The sequence below is a fragment of the Marmota marmota genome, unplaced genomic scaffold (assembly GCF_001458135.2).
Source record: "Marmota marmota marmota unplaced genomic scaffold, marMar, whole genome shotgun sequence".
In the NCBI taxonomy this organism is placed as follows: domain Eukaryota; kingdom Metazoa; phylum Chordata; class Mammalia; order Rodentia; family Sciuridae; genus Marmota; species Marmota marmota.
The window spans coordinates 32,168,354-32,183,210 of NW_025999977.1; the positions used below are offsets into that span (position 1 = coordinate 32,168,354).

General features: G+C 38.6%; 1 protein-coding gene and 1 non-coding gene across 3 annotated transcripts in view; one reads left to right on the forward strand and one right to left on the reverse strand.

The window, feature by feature from the left end:
- The window catches only part of Vit (vitrin), a 115,282-nt gene extending 109,246 nt beyond the window's left edge, over positions 1 to 6,036 (reverse strand). The window contains exon 1 of one of the 2 annotated variants that reach the window (XM_048804559.1): positions 5,777 to 6,036. The gene's annotated coding sequence lies outside the window, so the exon portion shown is untranslated. The remainder of the gene's footprint in view (positions 1 to 5,776) is intronic. The other variant, XM_048804558.1, reaches the window with a different exon arrangement.
- A 5,878-nt stretch (positions 6,037 to 11,914) lies between these two features.
- Trnaa-agc lies at positions 11,915 to 11,986 on the forward strand. The gene has a single exon. It is a non-coding gene; the product is annotated as a tRNA-Ala (tRNA).
- The last annotated feature ends 2,871 nt before the right edge of the window (positions 11,987 to 14,857 follow it).

A 14,857-nucleotide genomic window follows, 5' to 3' on the forward strand; every position in this document is an offset into this window, starting at 1 on the left:
TGAATCTGAGAAGAAAAAAATGCAAAATCCCCTGAAGGGTGATTTTTATGAAATTTTGCCACAAGTCCACACAAAACTTTAGCCTTCCTCCTACTGAGGGAAAGAATTCGAGAAATTTTCCTGGAGTCTTGTCCCTGTAGAGACCCTTATCAGGGACGGTGGCTTTCTGCTGCAGTTTGAGTCATGAGGAAGTGTGATTCTTTCTGTGACAAGATGCTGACTTTTTACCCTTAGTGAAGATAAAGGAAATCTTCTGGGGACACGCCACCCAGAGGGCTTCATGATGAAGGCTCCTCAGGCTCCCTCTGCCCAAGTCAGCTCCTCCCTATCCACCTGGGAAGTGATTCTAAAATCACAAGGTTATCCAAGAACGACAGAAATAAAATTCTCCTCCCCCGCCCCCCGCCAAATCTCCTGTGAGTTCCTTCCTCCAACTTCCCCTCATGCTTATTACTGAGGTGTCTCTACTTGCAAGAAAGGATATTTTTCTTAGAAATTTGACTTGGCTTGAGAGCTGTTTTCAGGATGGCAAAGATTAATTTGGTATAGTGACAGAAAAACCACGACCAAGTGTGACCAAGAAGGTGAGCTTGGAATTAGGTTTCTTGGATTTCAAGTTGAGTTCTGTAACAAACTGTGTGATCTCAGACAACTTAACTAACTTCTCATTGCTTCAGGGTTTTTTGTTTTTAAATCTGTATAATGAAGTTAGTAACAACCCACCCATATGTTTGCTGTTAGGATTAAATGGGTTCATATATGAAAAGGAGTTAATTTGCTGTTGCAGGAGTAGTGGTTAATCATACACTGCTGCTACCGTCATGATCACCACCATCATCGTCATCCCACCATCTTATAAAATGTGGCCCACTCAAACATTAGTTTAGGACCTAACAGAGGTAAAACAACTAGCTGAATCTCTCAGTGAGATGCTGTCCAAGGTTAGCCATGATTTGACTCTTGGATTTCTGAGTGAAGGAACCTACTATGGTCTGAATGTTTGTGTCCCCGACAAAAAAAATTCATATTTAGAACTCATAACTCCCAAGGTTACAGAATTAGGAGATGGGGCTTTGGGGAGGTGACTAGGTCACCAGGACAGCACCCTTGTGCATGAAGTTAGTACCCTTATAAAAGAGGCACCAGAGAGACCCTGGCTCCTTCCACTACACACAGATGCAGTGAGACCTTATCATCTATGAACCTAGAAAGTGGTTTCCTCACCAGACACAGAATCTTGTTGGTGCCTTGATCTTGGTCTTCTCAGACTCTAGAACTATAGAAATAAATTTCTGTTGTATAGACCACCCAGTCTGTGGTGTATTGTTATAGTAGCCCAAATATACCAAGAACATGTGGATTTGTGGCTGCCATTTGGCTAAATTATTCTAGGGCCAAATGAACGGAATGTTTGTGTCTTTCCAAAATTCAAATTCTGAAATCCTAATCCCCAGTGTGATGGTACTAGGAGATGGGACCCTTGGAAGGTAATTAGTTCATGAGGGGGAATCCTCATGAAAGAGGTTAGTGCCCTTATTAAAAGGGACCTCAGAGAAGACTCTCCCTCTTTCTAGCATGTGAGGATACAACCAGAGGGTGAACTTGGTGCACCAAGAAGTGGGCCTTCTCCAGACAGGAGTCTTGGAGACCCTTGATCTTAGACTTCCTAGCTTCCAGAACTGTGAAAAATAAATATTCGTTGTTTAAGCCACCCAGTTTACGGTAGTCTGTTATAGTAACCCCACTGATTAAGACACGGGAGAAGGAGAGCAATTCCATATTTTTGTTCCGTCCTCCTCTACTCAAAGGATTTGTAAGTCTCTTCAGTCCGATGACATAAAAATTTTTTCGATAGTTGTACCATTTGGCCACAATGGTTGAAGAATGATATGTAGTATTCGATTCTTAAAAAGAACTGAAAAAAAAAATCTAGTGAAAAATATAAACTAGAAGTGGACCCAAATAAGCTTTCTTTTAAACTATAAGATCAGAATAAAACATAAAAACACTCTCAAAATGGAATTGACAGAAAATGAATATTTCTGTGTCGCAAGATTCTGAATCAGAGATTTGACTCAGGAAAGGATTTTGGCATCCAGGATCCTGGGGTCACCTTTGTCCCTCAGGATATTGGCTGGAATGGGGCCATGCATTTGTGCCGACTCACAACATCTGTGTGTGGGGGGAGTTCGCACGTGCAGGTTTGCCACATGTTGTGTAGTTTTTAATAGGTGGCTCCACTCAAGCATCATCTGGTGTGTTCTGTGCCCTGGCCAGGCAGCCCTGAGAGTTTCAGATGGTCTCCGAGGGTTTTTATAAGGTTTGCCGTCTGTTGAAGCCCAAGAGTTTCTAGTTGATTAAAAACAAATTCTAAAGCCAGTGTCCACAATTGTTTATTTTACAAATGAGGTAACCATGGAAAATGCAGTAAACAGAACAAAAATAGTCTTTGCTGCATTGTGAACCTGTGACTCTGGGCACGCCTGGGGGTTTTCCTTGCCTTTCAACCTTTCACCTTCTCGTCTGTAAACAGGATCTCGCGCAGGTGATCCCAGACTGATTTATGTTTGTCTTTTTTTTTTTTAATTAAAATTTTAATGACCAGCACTATCAAAAGTCATTTCTGATGTGTATCTTAACTTCACCTGGTTTCCTGCTCCTCTCGACCCTTTTTCTGCAAAAACAGAAGTTGTCTCATGGCCTCTTGCCTAAGGATTACCCTCGTCAGTAAAAAACTGTCAGCTTCCCTGTACCCTTCCTCATGCGCTGTGCTCAGGGGGTTCAGAATTTCATTGTCTTCTGCAGATCAGAAGGAGACACACTTGAAGGCAGCAAGCTTGGCAGGGACCTTTGGGCATTCTCAAATTACAATCATCACAGAAGCTGCCTCTGATGCTGATCACTTGCTGAAGGACTGATTAGCTCAGATCCTCTGGATAAAGAACGGACAACTGGTTTCTAATAATCATGTTAATATCACAGAAATCCACAAATCTGTTTGCTTCCCATATCCAAAGAGCTGGTGTTTAAAAAAACTTGACAATGATTACAAGTGAATGGCTGCACAGCTGATCTGGGTTCTTCGTTCCAGTCACATTTAATAAAGGAAATACATGCTAATATTAGGGGGCTGACAGTGTGCCAGTCACTGATTGAAGCCCTTTGCCACAACTCTATGCCATAACTCTGTGAGGCAGGCACTAACAACAGATCCCTTGCATGGATGAGAAAGTTGGGCCCACAGATTTTTTTAAGTAGTTGACTAAAGTTAACACATTTAAGCAATGACAGAGCCTGCAGCCGAACAGCCTCCACAGAGTCCAAAGCCTAGGAGCAACATTTCGTCTTGGCATTACATGAAAAGCCATAAATTTAGACATTTGACATTGTCTCCACATGAGGTCATGCAAACAATCACAGAAATATACCAGAAAACTGAAAGAAGATTGTCATGGAACTTGGACCCCCTAGTAAGCTATGGTGAGATACATGTATGCATATGTATATATAGCAAAAGACACACACACACCATAATCTCCTTCAATTGTCTTGTGAAGAATACAGTTATGTTAAAATTCATTTTTGTATACATTATAGTCTTTAGTTGGGTACACATAAATATTTAAAACTTATCATAGATTCCATAACCTTGTTTTGATACGTCTTCAGTAATATGCAGATTCTCAACAATGAAATTGTCCTGGGCAGTTTAGACTTTGAAGAGGTTTCCGTGCATAGAACTATATATTTAGAAGGGACTATAGAGACTACCTTGTCCAACTTCTTCATTTCATATGTGAGGAAATGAGGGTCAGAGATGCTGAGTCACCTCCCCAAGGTCACACAGCTAGATGCCCTTCCTTTGACCAACAGACCCATGTGTTCTGTCTGCACCTATAGTTGCTAAAACCTGGCTGTATACGAGGACACATGTAATGGGAACATCTGGAGGATATGAAGTATTTTTTTGTAAGACCAATGACTCCTCCCAATAGAATCTTTTTTTGAGTATATGGGAAAATGCATTTTTATAGAAGTTTTCATGTTTCAAAACTTTGTTGGAACTGAGAATCAATATCAAGCCTTATGGCCACCCTGGGAGAGAAGGTGTACAGGCTTTGCTATTTCTATTTTTCAGAGCAGGAAACAAAAAGTGGAGAACTGTCTCACACCTTTCCCGAGGTAGCCCAGCTAGGTAGCCGCAGAGTGGGTCCTATAATTTAGGACTCCTGGTTTGGCACATCGGGTCAAACCACACTGCTCTCCTCTACTCCATGTGTCTTACAGGAACTACAGCTGAGAACAGCATAAGCCTTTTTGTTCTCCCGATACTATTTACAAACCATTCTCAAACCTGCTGTAATTTCTTTGAAAGAGCCTATTCTTCATGTGACCTGTAACTTGATGGAAAAGATAATTAGATCTTCTAAATGCCACTCATAAACACTATTTCAGGACAGATATTAAGCATTTCCAATGTTTCTAAGTTATTTCCTTTTTGGGGGTGAGATGTAAGATACATTTAAATAAGTCTGGTAAAGTAGTGTACTGCAATAAAAATGCAGTCCTACAAAAGCCCTTTTACAAAACAACAACAACGACAACAACAACAACAAAAAACCCAACAACAACAACAAAACCGGTCTTTTAATTCAATAAATAAATGATGGGCACTTCCAGTTTTTCTACAAGGGCAGCTACCACTTGCAGCTAACACACACACACACACACACACACAGAAAATACACAAACAAACAGCCTTTGATCCTGTCTTGCTGCAGGGCGTTTCATCTTCCAAGAGACCAAAGGAAAAACAACCTCAGAACTTTACCACCAAAACTTCCAAATTTATTGCAACACAACGTAATGGCAAAATACCATTTTCTGAGCACACAGAGTTTTGAACAACCACCACAGCCAAAAATGCCTGGTTTAATGTTTACAATAAACCCCAAGAAAATCTTGAATTCCACTCTGGGTTTGGGGATGGCAAAGATGCTGTGGGTTGTCTGGAGCAAAGGATCATGTCCAATTATTCAGTCTTATCCTCTCTGTTTAACCTGGGCTTGAGGCGTTTATTTCATGTTTATACTGGTTTGACACAAATCATGCTTAAAAGAGATTTTTGTATCCTGTCTTCCTGTGCAAAGTTGAGCTACAATGGTCGACTGAACAATGCCAGTCCCTTCTTGGGCTTATCAGTAGCAGAAGCCCTCAGCCTAGGAAAACACTTCTAGTGTAAACAAGACACAGAAAAGCACATCTAAGCCACATTCTACTGAGATCTGCCTGAAGAGAGAGGTCCAGAGTCATATTAAGTAATTTCTCTTTTAATTTAGCATCTGTGTGCCCATTTCTCACGCTGTTTTTCATACACTGTCATACGTGAATTGTTCAATTGTTATCACAGGAAGCAAAGTTGCAAAAAGCAAGAAAAATGTAATTACTTTAAAAATTCTACACAAATGTCATGCTTTTCAACTTATTTTAACCTTCATTAAGTTGGCTTAAAAAAAAACAGTGAAAACTTTGTCCTAATATTGACAATGTTTATAACTGATAAACATATATACCTATATAAATATAAATATGACTAGTTTTTACGAGGATGCTACCACCCTCTTCCATCCCAACTCTCTTGAAACTAAAATTTACACAGACTGCTCACTTAGTAAGGTATGTAATCTAGTTTCTCAGTGACAAATACATTTTACCATTTTGATAATAATGAATGGAAAGCAACTATATGCATAATTTAGCAATTCATCAGACATACCTTGTTTGAAGAAAGGAATTAGTTTTTGCAAAAATTTTCCACCACACAGAATAACTATCCCTTTTTCTTTAAGCTTTTCTGCATCACAAATTCCATCCAAATTATTCTAAAGAAGAAACAAGCGGAGGTCCAAGCACCTTTTCTCTTCTCAGAGGAGCTAAGCAAACATTCCCATCCACCTCTCAGCCCTTTGAAAAGCGCATTTTGTAACACACACACACACACACACACACACACACACACACACACACGCACACACTGCTCCTCACACTGGTTTTAGTGCTGAATTAGGCGGTCCTCTTTCAAATTTCCACTCCCACTTGCTTTTTTGGCGAAAGGATTTCTAAATATTCTTTTCTAACCCAAAGCCCACATTTTCAGTAAGCAAATTCTACAATTAGATATTCTGGAAGAGGAGCAGTTGGATAGAAAAAGCTTTTTTTTTTTTTTTTTTTTTTAATTATGCTTTAAAAACTACTCAAGCAGGGGCAATTAATTTTTCTTTTTCAAATGCTAGTAAACGGCTGGATGAAGGTGTTTATTCTACTGGATTCTCAGTTTTGCACTGAAAACACTTTTCCTACATATGAGTGCTTTTCCTTTGTTTTGCTTTGCGTGAGTTGTTTCTGCATTTTGGCAGCTTCCTGAAGTGATTGAGGTCTATGCTGCTAGTAGCAGGATCCATGATAACAGTAGTGGGAAGCAAAACCTGACTCAGTTTTAGTAAAACTGCCAATGGGTGTGTCTCTCACATCATCACTGAAATCTGCCAGCATGAGTTATTTATATATCAGTGCCATCAGTCAAATCAACGAGATTAAGACCCAAAATGTGTGTTAACACATCTCAGCATTTCAAAAAATCAGAACCCCCATCCCCCCAAAAGTGCATCTGGCCGTCCTTGAGATTCCAGGGTCTGTGGGTATGGCAGAACCAGCAGGGCAGAGGCAGCACAGAGCCATTCCTCCTCCTGCTGGGGAGTGTGCATGCACGCAGCCTGGGAACAGAACTTCCATTTGAGTACCCCATCCTCACCTATTGGCCTTGTCCCTTACTTAAGAATATTGTTTCAGTGCTGTTTAACCTATTTTTTTCCCCTTCTGGCTCTGGATTTAAATTATTATTTTTCAATCCTGTTTTTTCCTCCTCCAAATCCTGACACTGACTCCTTTGGTGGGAAGGACAGTGTTGCCACACGGAAGGTCAGCTGTCCCACTCTTTGCATTAGCGTAGGTTCAGATGAAATAGCATCTAACTAATAATAATGTCAATTAATAATAGTATTCAATATTAACTCACATTTAATAAACATTAAATAATTCATATTAGTTAATATTATTATTTATTACATTTATCATCTAATTTAATATTTGGAAGACTCTAGAACAATCAGTACTATTATTTCCATTCTATAAACAAGGGAACTGAGACTCAGAGTATGTAACTTTCCCAACATCACTCAGCCAGTAAAGCAAGACCTAGGATTCAAATCCAAGGCTGTCTGACTCCTAAGCAATGGTGCTATGTTAGAACTTAGAGCTTTTTTTTTTTTTTCTTTTACCAGTTGAATTTCCTTTCTTATGGTGAATAGGAAAAAAATCAAATGTAAAGGCATGGAAAAGCATATGAAGCTAATGCAAATTAAAAAGCAATGGTATTTGGTGTGATGAAATACACAAAGTTATGACTGTAATTAATGAGACTGAGTAGTACACTTAAAATGGCAAAATTACTTATATATTTAACTATAATAAAAATTATTTTTAAAAAAGTGAGTCCCTTAAAAATGAAATATTATTTTATTTTCATCATACTGGCAAAAATTAGAAATTTGGACAAAGCCCAGGGCAACCATATAGTGGCCCCAGTGGGCTGCTAGCGGTGTAGGCAAATGTGGCTATTCTCAAGAAAAATTCAGAAGTACTTGGTTGAATTATGTTAACACCCATAAAAAAATCTTTCTGGAGTGTATTCATCAGTGAGCTGCTCACATGGGGCCTTCTCCAGAGAACTCACGTGTCAAGTTTGGGAGAAGCACAGAATGAAACCACACCGCAGTTAGAAACCAAGGCTTAGAGTTGTGGCAGTGGCCGTGCTGAGGTCTTTGGGACATCTGCATGGATATCGCACTTGACTTCTTCCAATCTTTGCCCAAATATCACCTCTTGAGTGAGACCTTTCCCAACCTTCCTGTTTAAAGTGGCACTGCAATCCCAAGAATATTCTCTTCTCTCTTAATTTTTCTTCATGGTACCCATTACCCTCTAATGATATTTCCTACTGCTTTTTTTAAATTAGGCATCACTAGAATAAATACAGGCTCAGGAAGGCAGGGGTTTTTATCTGTTTTATTCACGGATGCATCTTTGTTCTTGGAACCACACATAACAGGCATATATTCACTAAACACACAGGATTGGAAGTACATTAGAATGGTTGTCTACAAGAAACGGGAGAGGGAGTGGAGACATGGGATCAGTAGAATTGAAAACATTCAAACCAAAGTCCTGGAGTCTCGTGTGAAGCAGAGACGATGGTGTCAGGAATGGAGTGAGCCCTCCACACCTGGACATCTGGCAGCAGCAACAACACCCATGACAAAATCAACCATGCTGCTGGCTTCTTCTAACTTTTTGGAGTAAAACAAGATCGAAACTTCCTGGTGAGTGGCCTTGAGCTTGCTACTTGGCCTAAACTGAAGTAGATTACCTCTAGTTGAGAATAAATATTGAGATTGTGATATTCTCTTTTTCCTGTTATTGCTACGTGAGAGTTTGTTTTGCTTATAAATCATCCAGAGTTTCTTGGAAGCATTCTTTATTTCCCAAATAACTGTGTGTCACTTCATAAACTTATTGTCCTAGTCTTATATTGTATCTGGTACAAAAATTCAAATCTTTTAGAACATTCGGTATTAAAAAGTTTTTATTATTGTCATAAACATTGAACCTGATGGTTCTTTCAAATACTGTCTCATTTTTTTTTTTTTGCCATTTCAGAGACAGAATGTGGGGAAATCAATGCATTCCTTCTATCACAAATCCATCCTTTTATGTGACTTTTAAAAATGCAGGCTGGCAATTTAAGAGTCTAAGTAATGAGGCAGGCTTTTCAGACAATCCTGATACTTTTATTGTGTGCAGGTATAAAACACAAGAATTACACCTTCATAACACGAGTTCACTGAAATGTCTCAGGCTATATTGTTTGATGCTACATCAATTTTTCATATAACTATGATTTGCCTTCAAGAGTTTTGAGACTCTTTCCCCCTGTGCTTTGATAAGTAGCTTCCTGCAAATGCTCAGATTTTTTTTTTTCCAGTTTCCTGGACACTGCTGAACATGGCTGGTAAGTACAAATTTTGTGTGGTGTCAATGTGAATGGAAAATCCACCAGTCTAATTAGACTTTGTTAAATTTACATCACTATTATCTATCAGAAGCAAAGAGGTTATTACAAGAAAAACATAGCTTTCCAAAAATTAAAGGAGCTAAATGGGGACCATGGACAACTTATAAATAGGTGGAGGATAGGTGTCCAAAAAAAGCTCTCAAAACTACAAGGAAGATGTTGTTAAGAATACATCAGAGGCACCAGGCGCAGTGGTGCATGCCTGTAATCCCAGTGACTGAGGAGGCTCAGGCAAGAGGATGGCAAGTTTAGGGCCAGCCTCAGCCATTTAGTGAGACCCTGTCTCAGAATGAAAAATAAAAAGGGCTGGGGATGAACCTCAGTGATAAAGCATCCTGGGTTCAATCTCCAGCATGCAAAAAAAAAAAAAAAGGTACAATTTTGATTAAATAATAAATAGTAGCCACTCATTTTAGGAGCTAAAGGTAAACTCAGCAGAGGAAAGGAGATGGTGGATTTCTTCCTTATGTTATTTTTTAAAAGTTGAAAAGATTACTACTCCCAAATGCTTCCTTGCAACAAATGAGCCGGAACCACTGTATCAAGTATTGTACAGCACCCACAACATTTTAGGCCAATCTGACAAAAAATAAATGCAGATAAGTCACTGTGATTTAAATAGCATAAAAGGGATTAAGACCTAAAGGAGGATATGGAGAACTGGAGGCCATCCTGCAGATTGTAGCATTCCCAAGAGCTGCTGAGCTGGCAGGGTACACAAAATACAAAAGCACCTTGTACAAAACCAGGGTTCAAAATGGTAGGCAGGAGATTATAGGCCTTATATCTCCCTATTATGCCAAGTAAGCACATGGAGACTAAAATAAAAGATTGGTTCACAGAACGCTGATCAGCTGGGCTCTGCTGATCTAAGCTGGGCTGGGCTGGGAAGCTCTGCTTCTTGCTGCGGGCCTGCAGGTTGGCGGGGGAATCTCTCTTCGACAAGGGTTTATTCTGGTGTTGGTGCTACTGGGACAGCAACTTTATAAGAGAAGTGCTGGTGGCAAAGGCAAAGCAGCAAGAGGACAATGGAAAACACGTGGGGATGCTCAGAACTGGCACACTGTCGTTTCTGGCCAAAGGAAATTCCATGACTAAGTCCAAAGTCAAGGAGCAAGAATCTAGACTGCTCAGGAAGAGGCTATGGCAAGAGTGCGGATGAGAGGGGAATGAAACCGAGACCAGTAGTAATCCAGTCTAACACACAGGGCCTTAACAGTCAGCCTTTCCTTTGTCCTTATGTTTATTGTGAATCTTGAAGTAACATTCAACTGAATTTTTTAAAAAAATTCTAATTCATGAATCTCTCTCCATTTTATTGTTTAATTTATTTATATTTATTAGGATTACGGACATTGCTGTTTTTTTTTAAGTTCATTACTTGTTTTTATTTACAATCTGCAGGATGGCCTCCAGTTCTCCTTTGTTTATTTATTTTTCTATCTTCTGGTAGAATAACCATCTTTTCTATGTTCCCTCCTCCCTCTCTGTTATTTTCAGAATTTACATATTATGCTTCTGAACTTTTAGTGTTGTCCTTTCGTGGGCAGCAATAAAAATTTTAAGTTATTTTTTACTTGTACGCTCCTCTTAACCTGATGAGACTCCTAGGCCTCTTTAACTCTGACCTCATGTCCCATAGTTTTTGTTAATAATTTTAATATTACCCTTTTGCAATACAAACTAAAGTGTTATAATTCTTTTTCAAAAAGATTCTTAGATTTAATATACAAGCATATTTTATCAGGTCCAGGTTTGTCATTGTATCCTTTTTTCCTGTACCTTCTTTCTGAATTTAGATTTCTTTTTGTTGATAAAAAAACATTCAAAAAAATAAGAATTGATAGATACTTAACATACAACCTCTATGTCTTTAGATCTGAAACCCATTATCCTTGCTAGTTACTCTTCTGACAAAGGATTAATAGCCAGAATATATAATGAACACAAAAAATTAACACCAAAAAAAAAACAATTAATAAATGGGCAAATAACCTAAGTAAATATTTCTCAAAAGAAGAAAGGCAAATGGCCAACAAATATATGAAAAAAAAGTTCAACTCTTTAGCAATCAGGGAAATGTACATCAAAACTACACTGAGAGTTCATCTCACTCCAAATAGAATACCAGTCATCAAGAATACAAATAATAGGATGGGGATATAGCTCAGTGGGTAGGGTGCCTGCCTTGAATGTGCAAGGCCCTGAGTTCAATCCCCAGCACCCCCCTCCCAAAAAAGAATACAAATAATAATAAATGCTGGTGGGGATGTGGGGAGAAGGGAGCACTTATGCACTATTGGTGGGACTGCAAATTATTGTTTACTAAGTAGTAGTTTTTTATTTTCATCATTCTTTCTTCTTTTACTTCTTACATTCCCTCATTTGCCAGTTGGAATTCCTTCATAAGGAAGAGCTGATATGAATAAATTATCCCAATTATTTGGTTATTTATTTATATCAAAATAATAATAAATTATTATTTTATGATATGTGTTTTAATTCACTAATATTATTTTCTTTTTGTTCAGATTGTCCCAGGTTGGCTATTAATAGCTCCTTCAGGTTAGCTCCTTGTCCTTTTAACCTATAACCATCATTTTTGAATACTTTCTTACTTACTAACTCCAAAATGTTCCAGGCATTTCCTATCCTTAGTCCTAAAATTAGCTTTCATCCAGGGATCTCAGATTCTATTTATAAAGAATGATATTTAGGCCAGCTGGGGGTGTAGCTCAGTGGTAGAGCGCGTGCTTAGCATGCACGAGGTCCTGGGTTCAATCCCCAGCACCTCCACTTTCTTTAAAGCACTTTCTTTAAAGGTTTCTGATCAAAGCGCTTACCATTTCACTTCTGGGGCTGGGGATGTGGCTCAAGTGGTAGCGGGCTCGCCTGGCATGTGTGTGGCCCCGGTTCGATCCTCAGCACCACATACAAACAAAGATGTGTGCCTGCCAAAAACTAAAAAAATAAATAAATAAATATTAAAAAAAAATTCTCTCTCTCTCTCTTAAAAAATGATATTTAGAAAGTATATATATAAACTTTAAAAGAAAAAAGAAGGGAAAATGGATTAGAAATAGAAAACAATAGGTCTGTGCAAGAAAGAAGACTTCTATTTGTGTTTTTTGTTCTTGAACAGTTTCTTCATTTGTAAAGTGAAAAAAAAATTTGCCTGAATCTTTTGAATATCAAATGAGATATTGATAAAAAACAAAACACCCTATGCTCTGTTAATTGCTTTGCAAATTGTTAATTGTAATTATCATATGTTATTTTGTGGATAGGATCAGGATATTCAGGAATTAATTTTTTAAAAAAATACGTATTGCTGATGTAGAGAAGAAATACATAGTAAATTTTAAAGCTTTCTTTTTAAATGATTTATGTTTTAATAACTACTAAGAACATATTTTTACATAACTTCATCTTTTTTTCTTTTTAAAAATTTTTTATTTGCTCTTTTTAGTTACATACAACACTAGAATATATTTTGACATCTCATACATACATGGAGTATAACTTCTCATTCTTGTGGTTGTACACAATGTGAAGTTTCACTGGTTGTGTATTCATATATGAACAAAGAAAAGTTATGTCAGATTCATCCTACTGTCTTTCTTATTCCCATCCCTCCACCCTTCCCTTCATTTTCCTTTGTCTAATCCAAAATACTTCTATTCTCCACTCCCCCCCTTATTGTGCATTAGCATTTGCATATCAGAGAGGACATTTGGCCTTTGGGTATTTGGGGGATTAGTTTATTTTACTTAGCATGATGGTTGCCAGCTCCATCCATTACTGGAAATGCCATAATTTCATTCTTCTTTATAGCTGAGTAATATTCCATTGTGTGTGCATATATATATATATAACAGAAAATGTGATATATATATATTCATTTATTTATTAAAGGGCGCCTAGATTGGTTCTGTAGCTTAGCTATTGTGAACTGAGCTGCTATAAGCATTGATGTGGCCAAGTCACTATAGTATGCTGATTTTAAGTTTCTTTCCCTCCTTCCCTTGCTCCCTCCCTCCCTCCCTTCCTTCCTTCCTTTTTTTCTTTCTACATACTATACCAAGGAGTGAGATAACTGGGTCCAATGGTGGTTCCATTCCAAGTTTTCTGAGGAACCTTCATACTGCTTTTCAGAGTGGTTGCACCAATTTGCAGTACTACAGATTTTTTTTTTTTAGTTGTAAACGAACACAATACCTTTATTTTTATTATTTATTTAATTTTATGTGGTGCTGAGGATCAAACCCAGTGCCTCACACATGCCAGGCAAGTGCTGTTCCACTGAGTTATGACCCCGGCCCCAGTCCTACTGATTTTAAATTCCCATGGCCAACTCTTCTGGCTTGTAAACCCACGTAACTGAGAAGCAAAGGGAAGCCAGACCTCGACGGGAGCAGTACCATGTGACATGTCTGGAGGTAAATAACTTCCCCACCACATGCATAAGAGAAGGATTCGGATGCCTTCTAAGTGATACTGAAAATGGCCTGGGCCCCTTTATAGAAGAGATTTAAAGGTCTGCACAAAGCCTGAGTCACACATATCTGTTGTAATGTTTTAGTCTTAATGTCAAAAAGAAAGAGATGGGGAGGACAGAGAGAAAAGAAGAAAAGAAAGGCAAATTACTATTTGGACATGCAGGCATAGGTGACACCTGAATCTGGGTGGAGATGGGGGCAGAGGTGGTGACACTGTGGGAGGGGCCTTCAGAGTCCCATCAGCAGGATGATGTACAGAAGTTCTGTTTGGAAGGGCAAAGTCAGAGCGGGGATGTGACTGAAGTTGCATGGAAGAAATCACAAAAGAAACTGTAACATAGTTCAAAACCAAAACACATATACTGTTAAGAAATTAAAAGGCAAATGGCCAAACGGGAGAACATAGTTGTAATAAATGTGATAAAGGGATAATATTCTTAAAATATATGAATGCTTAAAATCACCAGGAAAACCTCAAAAGAACTGCCAAATAGAAAAGCTAGGCCAATGGCATAAACGATACACATGTGTGTGTATACATGCACACACCTACAATAAATGGGCAATAAGCATGGAAAGAATCATTTAAAAATCATACAAATTAAAATATATCGAAACACCATTTTCAGCCTGTGTATTTGACTCTGATGTTTTTAAACAAAACATTCAGTACCAGGAAGGGAAGTCTGGCATCCTCATGTACTACTTATATAGCAAGCAGCAGAAATTGCAACGTTTTCAAAAAGCAGTCTAAAAAGCAAGTTGTACCAGGGGACCCCGCCCCCACCGCCCGCAAAAAAAAAAAAAAAGCCTTGTATCTTTGAATCTGTTTTGGTCTTCTTTGTGTTGCCACAGACTGGGTAACTGATAAAGAAAAGAAACTTAGGCTGGAAGTCCAAGATCAAGGTGGCGGCATTTGACGTCATGCTATGGCTGAAGGTGGGAGGTAGCAAGGGTCAGAGAAAGCAAGAGAATGAGCTTGCAACTTTTAGCCCTTTTATAATCAGTGTGAATCCATTAATGAGGGTGGAGCCCCTGTGGCCTCATCACCTCTCAAAGATTTCACCTCTTCACACACACATGGCATCGGGGCTTAGGTTTCTAATGTGAGCTTTGGGGGAGACACATTCAGACCACAGCACTATTTTAGAAGGAAAACCAGAGACAG